This window comes from Mobula hypostoma, chromosome 1, assembly GCF_963921235.1.
Source record: "Mobula hypostoma chromosome 1, sMobHyp1.1, whole genome shotgun sequence".
NCBI classification, from domain to species: Eukaryota; Metazoa; Chordata; class Chondrichthyes; order Myliobatiformes; family Myliobatidae; genus Mobula; species Mobula hypostoma.
The window spans coordinates 98,669,311-98,682,920 of NC_086097.1; the positions used below are offsets into that span (position 1 = coordinate 98,669,311).

Sequence of the window (13,610 nt, forward strand, 5' to 3'; positions counted from 1 at the left end):
TGGTAAATCTCTTCTGCACCCTCTAAAGCTCCCACATCCTTCTTACAAGGAGACAACCAGAAATAAACACAATACTCCAAGTGTAGTCTAACCAAGGTTTTCTAAAGCTGCAACATTACCTGACAGCTCTTGAACTCAGTCCCCCGACAACTGAAGGCCAACACACCATATGCCTTCTTAACAACCTCAACAACATGCAGGGCAACTTTGAGGGATCTGTGGACGTGGACTCCAAGATCTCTGTTCCTCCACTCTGCTAAGAAACCTACCATTAACCCCGTATTCTGCCTTCATGTTTGACCTTCTAAAGTGAATCACCTCATACCTTTCCAAATTGAACTCCAGCTGCCACTTCTCCACCCAACTATGCATCCTATCAATGTCCCATTGTAACCTACGACAACTTTGTACTTTCCACAACTCCACCCAATCTTCATGTCATCTGCAGACTTACTGACCCAGCCTTCCGCTTTCTTATCCAAGTCACTTATATAAAAAAATAATAAATAACAAAGAGCAGGCATCCCAGAACAGATCTCTGTGGAACATCACTGGTCACCATCCTCAAGGAAGAACCTGCTCCATTTTCAACCACCCTTCCCTTTCTTTGGGCGAGGAAATTCACTCATCCAAGTTTCCCTGTATTCCATCCCTCCTGACTTTGAGTGAGCCTACCTTGAGGAACCCTTGTCTAATGTTTACTAAAATCAATATACACCACACCTTCTGCTCTGCCTTCATTGATACATTTGTCACTTCTTCAAAGAATTCTGTTAGGCTCACCAGACCTGACCTGCTCCATACAAAGTCACAATGACTGTCCCTATTCAGACGATCTTCTCCAAATGCTCCTAACTCCTGCCTCTAAGGATCCTCTCCAGTAGTTTACCCACCATTGACACTAGACTCATTGGTCTACAATTCCAGGATTATCCCTATTACCTTTTGTGAACAACGGACTATCATTTGCCACCCTCCACTGCTTCAGCATTACTACTGAGCGCGTGAGGACAAAAAGATCACCGTCAAAAGTGCAGCAATCCTTTCCCTCACTTCCCATAGTAACCTATCTTGTCCAGCCCCGAGGACTTACCTATCCAAATGCTTTTCAGAAGTTCCAGCACATCCTCTTTCTTAACTTCCAATGTTTCAGTATACCAGCCAGTTCTATGCTGACCTTACATTCGTCAAGATTCCTCTCACCGGTCAATTCTGAGGCAAAGTATTCGTTAAGGACCTCCCCTAACTCTTCCAGCTTCAGACACATAGTTCCTCTTATCCCTGATCGGTCCTACCCTCACTCTAGTCATCCTCCTGTTCTTCACATATATGTGGAACACCTTGGGATTTTCCTTAATCCTAGTTGTCAAAGCCTTCTCATGCCACATCCAAGCTCTCCCAAGTCCATTCTTCAGCTCCTTAGTGCCCTGTCTGATCCTTGCTGCCTAAAAAAAGTAACCTTCTTTCTTCCTCTTGACTAGATGTTCCACATCTCTTGTTCCTTCACCCTACCATCCTTTCCCTGCCTCAATGGGACAAACCTATTCAGAATCCTTGCAAGTGCCCCTTAACTAATCTCCATATTTCTGTAGTGTATTTCCCCGAATACATCTATTGCTAATTTACAATCCCAAGCTCCTGCCTAATAGTTCACCCTCACCCATTTTCCAATATCGTCTGCCCCTATTTCTGTCCAATGCTTTAGTAAAGATCAGGGAGTTGTGGTCATTGTCTCCAAAGTGTTCTCCCACTGAGAGATCTGACACCTGATCTGGTTCACTGCCTAATACCAGCTCCAGTCGGGCCTCTCCTCTAGTCAGTCTGTCTACATGCTGTGTCAGGAATCCTTCCTGGATGCACCTGACAAATTCTGCCTTATCTACACATTTGCACCAAGGAGGTAGCAAACAATGAGGGAAGTTGAAGCAACACACAAAATGCTGGAGGAACTCAGCAGCCAGCCAGCATCTATGGAAAAGAGTAAACAGTCGACATTTTGGGCAGAGATCCTTCAGCAGGAGTTGAATTCGTCATGAAAAAAGCCCTCTCACTTTTGCATATGCCTCCTGATCTGCACCTTAGTGTCCCTGTGGCTAAGGGAAAGGTGGGGTCTATAGAATTCTCCCAATAAAATGATTGCTGTCTTCCCATTTCTTACTCCCACCCTCACTAACACAGCAGACAATCTCTCCAGGACTGTGCCTCACAAATCTTACCGACTTTTTTCTTGAAGAAGTAAGAAAGAAGATTGAAGGGAGCGGCGAGGTGGGTGTTGTGGACATGAACTTTACCATGGCCTTTTACAATGTCTCTCATGGTTGGATAGTTCAGAAGCTTAGTTCACATGGGATCCTGGGTGAGCTAGCCAATTTAATAATAATAATAACTATTTAAGAGCACTTTTCATACAAATGATGTATTTCAAAGAGCTTTACAATGGGATAAAGTGCACACATGAAATAAAAGACAAAATGATGTTAGTTAAAAGCAAGATAAAATAAATCGGTTCTGAGCTAGTGTTTAAAAGTGTCAACTGAGTCTGCATCCCTTATAGTTTTAATTAGCTCGGCAGAAGGAGTCAGAGGAGGCATGTGACCAGTGATATGCTACTGTTGTTGTTGTTGTTAACGATTTAGATGACAAGTTGGAGAATTGATGGTGTAGTGAACAGTGAAAGAAGTTTGTCTAAGATTATAACAGGACCTGAATGAACTGGCAGATGAAATTTAATTCTGATAAGTACAAGGTGTTGCACCTTAGCAAGTTCAACCAAGCCTTGTACATTAAATGCTAAGGCCCTGGACAGTGTTGTAGAACAGAGACTTAGGGGTATACTACATAGCTTCCTGAAAGTGAAAACAGGTAGACAGGCTGGTATAGATACCACTTGCCACACACACCCTCATCAGTCAGAGCTCTGAATACAAGCATTTGAATGCCACATTACAGCGGCCCATGTTGTTGGTGACACTGCATTTAGAGTGTTGTCAGGTCTGTTAGAGTGTTGTCCAGCTACGGGAAGGATGTCATTAAACTGGAAAGGGTGCAGAAAAGATTCACGAGGATGCTACCAGGACTGGAAGGCTTGAGCTGGATATGTGAGGGCCGTTTTCTTGGAGTGAAGAGAACTGCAGGGTAAATACAGTAATGAATGGAGTAGATAAGAGGGTAGTCACAGTCTTTTATCCAGTGTTGGAGAGTCTAAAGCTAAAGGCTTAATGTGAGTGGGAAAAGATTTACGAGGGACCTGAGGGGCATTTTAAAAAAATGAGGTGTGGTAGGTGCTTAGATCCTTATGAAGGATCTCTGCCTGAACTGTTGATGATTTACTTCCCTCTGTAGATGCTGCCTGACCTGCTGAGTTTCTGCAGCATTTTGTATATGTTTCTCTGGGTATTTGGATCTAGCTGCTGAGAAAGTGGAGGTGGTGCTAAAAAGGCATTTGGACAGGTACATGGATGGGAAAGATTTAGAAGGATATGGGTGGAGCACAGGCAGACACTAGCTGAGAAAGACACCTTAGTCACTATAAGTGAGTTGGGTTGACAGGCGTGTTTCACGAGTCTATTAGCAGTGCCACCCCTCCCACAGCGCAGCACTCCCTCTCCAATGGCAATCCAACGTGTGGCAAATCCTTAGTACAGCACGTCCGTGCTGTGGAGCTCCTTCACTGCTGTTCCTTCCACCATCTGCTGATCCCTCACTATCTTCTCATAGTGAGACCATCCATCAGTATTGTCCAATACACAATGCAGTACTCCCCAGTGACGCTGTACCCTCACACAATACAGTACTCCCCAGTGACACTGTACCCTCACACAATGCAGTACTCCCCAGTGATACTGTACCCTCACACAATGCAGTACTCCCCAGTGACGCTGTACCCTCACACAATACAGTACTCCCCAGTGACACTGTACCCTCACACAATGCAGTACTCCCCAGTGATACTGTACCCTCACACAATGCAGTACTCCCCAGTGACACTGTACCCTCACACAATGCAGTACTCCCCAGTGACACTGTACCCTGACACAATGCAGTACTCCCCAGTGACACTGTACCCTGACACAATACAGTACTCCCCAGTGACACTGTACCCTGACACAATGCAGTACTCCCCAGTGACACTGTACCCTGACACAATACAGTACTCCCCAGTGACACTGTACCCTGACACAATGCAGTACTCCCGTGACACTGTACCCTCACACAATACAGTACTCCCCAGTGACGCTGTACCCTCACACAATACAGTACTCCCCAGTGACACTGTACCCTCACACAATGCAGTACTCCCCAGTGACGCTGTACCCTCACACAATGCAGTACTCCCCAGTGACACTGTACCCTCACACAATGCAGTACTCCCCAGTGACACTGTACTCTCACACAATGCAGTACTCCCCAGTGACACTGTACCCTCACACAATACAGTACTCCCCAGTGACACTGTACCCTGACACAATACAGTACTCCCCAGTGACACTGTACCCTCACACAATGCAGTACTCCCCAGTGACACTGTACCCTGACACAATGCAGTACTCCCCAGTGACACTGTACCCCCACACAATACAGTACTCCCCAGTGACACTGTACCCTCACACAATGCAGTACTCCCCAGTGACACTGTACCCTCACACAATACAGTACTCCCCAGTGACACTGTACCCTCACACAATGCAGTACTCCCCAGTGGCACTGTACCCTCACACAATGCAGTACTCCCCAGTGACACTGTACCCTCACACAATACAGTACTCCCCAGTGACACTGTACCCTCACACAATGCAGTACTCCCCAGTGACACTGTACCCTCACACAATACAGTATTCCAAGTGACACTGTACCCTCACACAATGCAGTACTCCCCAGTGACACTGTACCCTCACACAATACAGTACTCCCCAGTGACACTGTACCCTCACACAATGCAGTACTCCCCAGTGACACTGTACCCTCACACAATGCAGTACTCCCCAGTGACACTGTACCCTCACACAATACAGTACTCCCCAGTGACACTGTACCCTCACACAATGCAGTACTCCCCAGTGACACTGTACCCTCACACAATGCAGTACTCCCCAGTGACACTGTACCCTCACAAAATACAGTACTCCCCAGTGACACTGTACCCTCACACAATACAGTACTCCCCAGTGACACTGTACCCTCACACAATACAGTACTCCCCAGTGACACTGTACCCTCACACAATACAGTACTCCCCAGTGACACTGTACCCTGACACAATGCAGTACTCCCCAGTGACACTGTACCCTGACACAATGCAGTATTCCCCAGTGACACTGTACCCTTACACAATGCAGTACTCCCCAGTGACACTGTACCCTCACACAATGCAGTACTGAGTGACACTGTACCCTCACACAATACAGTACTCCCCAGTGACACTGTACCCTCACACAATACAGTACTCCCCAGTGACACTGTACCCTCACACAATGCAGTACTCCCCAGTGACACTGTACCCTCACACAATACAGTACTCCCCAGTGACACTGTACCCTCACACAATGCAGTACTCCCCAGTGACACTGTACCCTCACACAATACAGTACTCCCCAGTGACACTGTACCCTCACACAATGCAGTACTCCCCAGTGACACTGTACCCTCACACAATGCAGTACTCCCCAGTGACACTGTACCCTTACACAATGCAGTACTCCCCAGTGACACTGTACCCTCACACAATACAGTACTCCCCAGTGACACTATACCCTCACACAATGCAGTACTCCCCAGTGACACTGTACCCTCACACAATACAGTACTCCCCAGTGACACTGTACCCTGACACAATGCAGTACTCCCCAGTGACACTGTACCCTGACACAATGCAGTACTCCCCAGTGACACTGTACCCTGACACAATGCAGTACTCCCCAGTGACACTGTACCCTCACACAATGCAGTACTGAGTGACACTGTACCCTCACACAATACAGTACTCCCCAGTGACACTGTACCCTCACACAATACAGTACTCCCCAGTGACACTGTACCCTCACACAATGCAGTACTCCCCAGTGACACTGTACCCTCACACAATACAGTACTCCCCAGTGACACTGTACCCTCACACAATACAGTACTCCCCAGTGACACTGTACCCTCACACAATACAGTACTCCCCAGTGACACTGTACCCTCACACAATGCAGTACTCCCCAGTGACACTGTACCCTCACACAATGCAGTACTCCCCAGTGACACTGTACCCTCACACAATGCAGTACTCCCCAGTGACACTGTACCCTTACACAATGCAGTACTCCCCAGTGACACTGTACCCTCACACAATACAGTACTCCCCAGTGACACTGTACCCTCACACAATGAAGTATTCCCAGTGACACTGTACCCTCACACAATACAGTACTCCCCAGTGACACTGTACCCTTACACAATACAGTACTCCCCAGTGACACTGTACCCTCACACAATACAGTACTCCCCAGTGACACTGTACCCTCACACAATACAGTACTCCCCAGTGACACTGTACCCTCACACAATACAGTACTCCCCAGTGGCACTGTACCCTCACACAATACAGTACTCCCCAGTGGCACTGTACCCTTACACAATGCAGTACTCTCCAGTGGCAATGTACCCTCACACAATACAGTATTCCAAGTGACACTGTACCCTCACACAATACAGTACTCCCCAGTGAAGCTGTACCATCCCACGATGCAGTACTGAGTGACACTGTACCCTCACACAATACAGTACTCCCCAGTGACACTGTACCCTCACACAATACAGTACTCCGAGTGACACTGTACCCTCACACAATACAGTACTCCCCAGTGACACTGTACCCTCACACAATACAGTACTCCCCAGTGACACTGTACCCTTACACAATACAGTACTCCCCAGTGAAGCTGTACCATCCCACGATGCAGTACTGAGTGACACTGTACCCTCACACAATACTGTACTCCCCAGTGATGCTGTACCCTTACACAATACAGTACTCCCCAGTGAATCTGTACCATCCCACGATGCAGTACTGAGTGACACTGTACCCTCACACAATGCAGTACTCCCCAGTGACACTGTACCCTTACACAATACAGTACTCCCCAGTGACACTGTACCCTTACACAATGCAGTACTCCCCAGTGACACTGTACCCTTACACAATACAGTACTCCCCAGTGACACTGTACCCTGACACAATGCAGTACTCCCCAGTGACACTGTACCCTGACACAATGCAGTACTCCCCAGTGACACTGTACCCTGACACAATGCAGTACTCCCCAGTGACACTGTACCCCCACACAATACAGTACTCCCCAGTGACACTGTACCCTCACACAATGCAGTACTCCCCAGTGACACTGTACCCTCACACAATACAGTACTCCCCAGTGACACTGTACCCTCACACAATGCAGTACTCCCCAGTGACACTGTACCCTCACACAATGCAGTACTCCCCAGTGACACTGTACCCTCACACAATGCAGTACTCCCCAGTGACACTGTACCCTCACACAATACGGTACTCCCCAGTGACACTGTACCCTCACACAATGCGGTACTCCCCAGTGACACTGTACCCTCACACAATGCAGTACTCCCCAGTGACACTGTACCCTCACACAATACGGTACTCCCCAGTGACACTGTACCCTCACACAATGCAGTACTCCCCAGTGACACTGTACCCTCACACAATGCAGTACTCCCCAGTGACACTGTACCCTGACACAATACAGTACTCCCCAGCGACACTGTACCCTCACACAATGCAGTACTCCCCAGTGACACTGTACCCTCACACAATACAGTACTCCAAGTGACACTGTACCCTCACACAATGCAGTACTCCCCAGTGACACTGTACCCTCACACAATGCAGTACTCCCCAGTGATACTGTACCCTCACACAATGCAGTACTCCCCAGTGACGCTGTACCCTCACACAATACAGTACTCCCCAGTGACACTGTACCCTCACACAATGCAGTACTCCCCAGTGATACTGTACCCTCACACAATGCAGTACTCCCCAGTGACACTGTACCCTCACACAATGCAGTACTCCCCAGTGACACTGTACCCTGACACAATGCAGTACTCCCCAGTGACACTGTACCCTGACACAATACAGTACTCCCCAGTGACACTGTACCCTCACACAATGCAGTACTCCCCTGTGACACTGTACCCCCACACAATACAGTACTCCCCAGTGACACTGTACCCTCACACAATGCAGTACTCCCCAGTGACACTGTACCCTCACACAATGCAGTACTCCCCAGTGACACTGTACCCTCACACAATACAGTACTCCCCAGTGACACTGTACCCTCACACAATGCAGTACTCCCCAGTGACACTGTACCCTCACACAATACAGTATTCCAAGTGACACTGTACCCTCACACAATGCAGTACTCCCCAGTGACACTGTACCCTCACACAATACAGTACTCCCCAGTGACACTGTACCCTCACACAATGCAGTACTCCCCAGTGACACTGTACCCTCACACAATGCAGTACTCCCCAGTGACACTGTACCCTCACACAATACAGTACTCCCCAGTGACACTGTACCCTCACACAATGCAGTACTCCCCAGTGACACTGTACCCTCACACAATACAGTACTCCCCAGTGACACTGTACCCTCACAAAATACAGTACTCCCCAGTGACACTGTACCCTCACACAATGCAGTACTCCCCAGTGACACTGTACCCTGACACAATGCAGTACTCCCCAGTGACACTGTACCCTGACACAATGCAGTACTCCCCAGTGACACTGTACCCTCACACAATACAGTACTCCCCAGTGACACTGTACCCTCACACAATGCAGTACTCCCCAGTGACACTGTACCCTCACACAATGCAGTACTCCCCAGTGACACTGTACCCTCACACAATACAGTACTCCCCAGTGACACTGTACCCTCACACAATGCAGTACTCCCCAGTGACACTGTACCCTCACACAATGCAGTACTCCCCAGTGACACTGTACCCTTACACAATGCAGTACTCCCCAGTGACACTGTACCCTCACACAATACAGTACTCCCCAGTGACACTATACCCTCACACAATGCAGTACTCCCCAGTGACACTGTACCCTCACACAATACAGTACTCCCCAGTGACACTGTACCCTGACACAATGCAGTACTCCCCAGTGACACTGTACCCTGACACAATGCAGTACTCCCCAGTGACACTGTACCCTTACACAATGCAGTACTCCCCAGTGACACTGTACCCTCACACAATGTAGTACTGAGTGACACTGTACCCTTACACAATACAGTACTCCCCAGTGACACTGTACCCTCACACAATACAGTACTCCCCAGTGACACTGTACCCTCACACAATGCAGTACTCCCCAGTGACACTGTACCCTCACACAATACAGTACTCCCCAGTGACACTGTACCCTCACACAATACAGTACTCCCCAGTGACACTGTACCCTCACACAATACAGTACTCCCCAGTGACACTGTACCCTCACACAATACAGTACTCCCCAGTGACACTGTACCCTCACACAATGCAGTACTCCCCAGTGACACTGTACCCTCACACAATGCAGTACTCCCCAGTGACACTGTACCCTTACACAATGCAGTACTCCCCAGTGACACTGTACCCTCACACAATACAGTACTCCCCAGTGACACTGTACCCTCACACAATGCAGTACTCCCAGTGACACTGTACCCTCACACAATACAGTACTCCCCAGTGACACTGTACCCTTACACAATGCAGTACTCCCCAGTGACACTGTACCCTCACACAATACAGTACTCCCCAGTGACACTGTACCCTCACACAATACAGTACTCCCCAGTGACACTGTACCCTCACACAATACAGTACTCCCCAGTGGCACTGTACCCTCACACAATACAGTACTCCCCAGTGGCACTGTACCCTTACACAATGCAGTACTCTCCAGTGGCAATGTACCCTCACACAATACAGTATTCCAAGTGACACTGTACCCTCACACAATACAGTACTCCCCATTGAAGCTGTACCATCCCACGATGCAGTACTGAGTGACACTGTACCCTCACACAATACAGTACTCCCCAGTGACACTGTACCCTCACACAATACAGTACTCCGAGTGACACTGTACCCTCACACAATACAGTACTCCCCAGTGGCACTGTACCCTCACACAATACAGTACTCCCCAGTGACACTGTACCCTTACACAATACAGTACTCCCCAGTGAAGCTGTACCATCCCACGATACAGTACTGAGTGACACTGTACCCTCACACAATACTGTACTCCCCAGTGATGCTGTACCCTTACACAATACAGTACTCCCCAGTGACACTGTACCCTCACACAATGCAGTACTGAGTGACACTGTACCCTTACACAATGCAGTACTCCCCAGTGGCACTGTACCCTCACACAATGCAGTACTCCCCAGTGACACTGTGCCCTTACACAATACAGTACTCCCCAGTGAAGCTGTACCATCCCACAATGCAGTACTGAGTGACACTGTACCCTTACACAATGCAGTACTCCCCAGTCATACTGTACCCTCACACAATACAGTACTCCCCAGTGACACTGTACCCTCACACAATACAGTACTCCCCAGTGACACTGTACCCTTACACAATGAGTACTCCCCAGTGACACTGTACCCTCACACAATACAGTACTCCCCAGTGACACTGTACCCTTACACAATGAGTACTCCCCAGTGACACTGTACCCTCACACAATACAGTACTCCCCAGTGACACTGTACCCTCACACAATACGGTACTCCCCCAGTGACGCTGTATCTTTACACAATACAGTACTCCCCAGTGACGCTATACCATAAGACAAAGGAGCAGAAGTCGGCCATTCGGCCCGTCAAGTCTGCTCCACCATTTTATCATGAGCTGATCCATTCTCCCATTTAGTCCCACTCCCCCGCCTTCTCACCATAACCTTTGATGCCCTGGCTACTCAGATACCTATCATTCTCTGCCTTAAATACACCCAATGACTTGGCTTCCACTGCCACCAATGGCAACAAATTCCATAGATTCACCACCCTCTGGCTAAAAAAATTTCTTCGCATTTCTGTTCTGAATGGGCGCCCTTCAATTCTTAAGTCATGTCCTCTCGTACTAGACTCCCCCATCATGGGAAGCAACTTTGCCACATCCACTCTGTCCATGCCTTTCAACATTCGAAATGTTTCTATGAGGTCTCCCCTCATTCTTCTACACTCCAAGGAATACAGTCCAAGAGCGGACAAACGTTCCTCATATGTGAACCCTCTCATTCCCGGAATCATTCTTGTGAATCTTCTCTGTACCCTCTCCAACGTCAGCACATCTTTTCTTAAATAAGGAGACCAAAACTGCCCACAGTACTCCAAGTGAGGTCTCACCAGCGCCTTGTAGAGCCTCAACATCACATCTCTGCTCCTATACTCTATTCCTCTAGAAATGAATGCCAACATTGCATTCGCCTTCTTCACTACTGACTCAGCCTGGAGGTTAACTTTAAGGGTATCCTGTACGAGGACTCCCAAGTCCCGTTGCATTTCAGAACTTTGAATTCTCTCCCCATTTAAATAATAGTCTGCCCATTTATTTCTTCTGCCAAAGTGCATAACCATACACTTTCCAACATTGTATTTTATTTGCCACTTCTTTGCCCATTCTTCCAATCTATCCAAGTCCCTCTGCAGACTCTGTTTCCTCAGCACTACCGGCCCCTCCACCTATCTTCGTATCGTCAGCAAACTTAGCCACAAGGCCATCTATTCCATAATCCAAATCGTTGATGTACAACATTTAAAAAGAAGCGGCCCCAACACGGACCCCTGTGGAACACCACTGGTAACCGGCAGCCAACCAGAATAGGATCCCTTTATTCCCACTCTCTGTTTCCTGCCAATCAGCCAATGCTCTATCCATGTATGTAACTTTCCTGTAATTCCATGGGCTCTTATCTTGTTAAGTAGCCTTATGTGTGGCACCTTGTCAAAGGCCTTCTGAAAATCCAAATATACAACATCCACTGCATCTCCCTTGTCTAGCCTACTTGTAATTTCCTCAAAAAATTGAAATAGGTTTGTCAGGCAGGATTTTCCTTTAAGGAATCCATGCTGAGTTCTGCCTATCTTGTCATATGCCTCCAGGTACTCTGTAACCTCATCCTTGACAATCGACTCCAACAACTTCCCAACCACCGACGTCAAGCTAACAGGTCTATAATTTCCTTTTCGCTTCCTTGCCCCCTTCTTAAATAGCGGAGTGACATTTGCAATCTTCCAGTCCTCCGGAACCATGCCAGAATCTATCGACTTTTGAAAGATCATCGCTAATGCCTCCGCAATCTCCACAGCTACTTCCTTCAGAACACGAGGGTGCATTCCATCTGGTCCAGGAGATTTATCGACCTTTAGCCTATTCAGCTTCCTGAGTACTTTCTCTGTCGTAATTGTGACTGCGCACACTTCTCTTCCCTGCCACCCTTGAGGGTCCGGTATCCTGCTGTCTTCCTCAGTGAAGACTCATGCAAAATACTTGTTCAGTTCCTCCGCCATCTCCTTATCTCCCATTACAATTTCTCCAGCATCATTTTCTATTGGTCCTATATCTACTCTCACCTGTCTTTTACTCTTTATATACTTGAAAAAGCTTTTAGTATTCTCTTTGATATCATTTGCGAGCTTCCTTTCATAGTTAATCTTTTCCCACTTAATGACCTTCTTAGTTTCCTTCTGTAAGCTTTTAAAAACTTCCCAATCCTCTGTCTTCCCACTAATTTTTGCCTCCATGTATGCCCTCTCCTATGCTTTAACTTTGGCTTTGACTTCTCTTGTTAACCATAGTTGCATCGTTTTTCCATTCAAAAATTTCTTCTTTTTTGGAACATACCTGTCTTGCACATTCCTCACTTCTCACATAAACTCCAGCCACTGCTGCTCTGCCGTCTTTCCCGCCAGTGTCTCTTACACAATACAGTACTCTGCCCTGACACTGAACGCTCACACAATACAGTACTCCCTGAGTGATACTGTACCCCCACACAATACAGTACTCCCTGAGTGATACTGTACCCTCACACAATGCAGTACTCCCCAGTGATGCTGTACCCTTACACAATACAGTACTCCCTGGTGACACTGTACCCTTACACAATACAGTACTCTGAGTGATGCTGTACCCTTACACAATACAGTTCCCTGTGACACTGTAGCCTCACACAATACAGTACTCTCCCAGTGACACTGTACCCTCACACAATACAGTACTCCCCAGTGACGCTGTACCCTTACACAATACAGTACTCGGTGACGCTGTACCCTTAGACAATACAGTACTCCCTGAGTGATACTGTACCCTCACACAATGCAGTACTCCCCAGTGACGCTGTACCCTTACACAATACAGTACTCGGTGACGCTGTACCCTTAGACAATACAGTACTCCCCAGTGATGCTGTACCCTCACACAATACAGTACTCCCCAGTGACACTGTACCCTTACACAATACAGTACTCCCTGAGTGATTCTGTACCCTCACAC

General features: G+C 47.8%; 1 protein-coding gene across 3 annotated transcripts in view; it reads right to left on the reverse strand.

Moving 5' to 3' along the window:
* The window catches only part of dll4 (delta-like 4 (Drosophila)), a 98,248-nt gene that overhangs the window by 65,949 nt on the left and 18,689 nt on the right, over nucleotides 1–13,610 (reverse strand). The gene's annotated exons all lie outside the window — the stretch shown is intronic.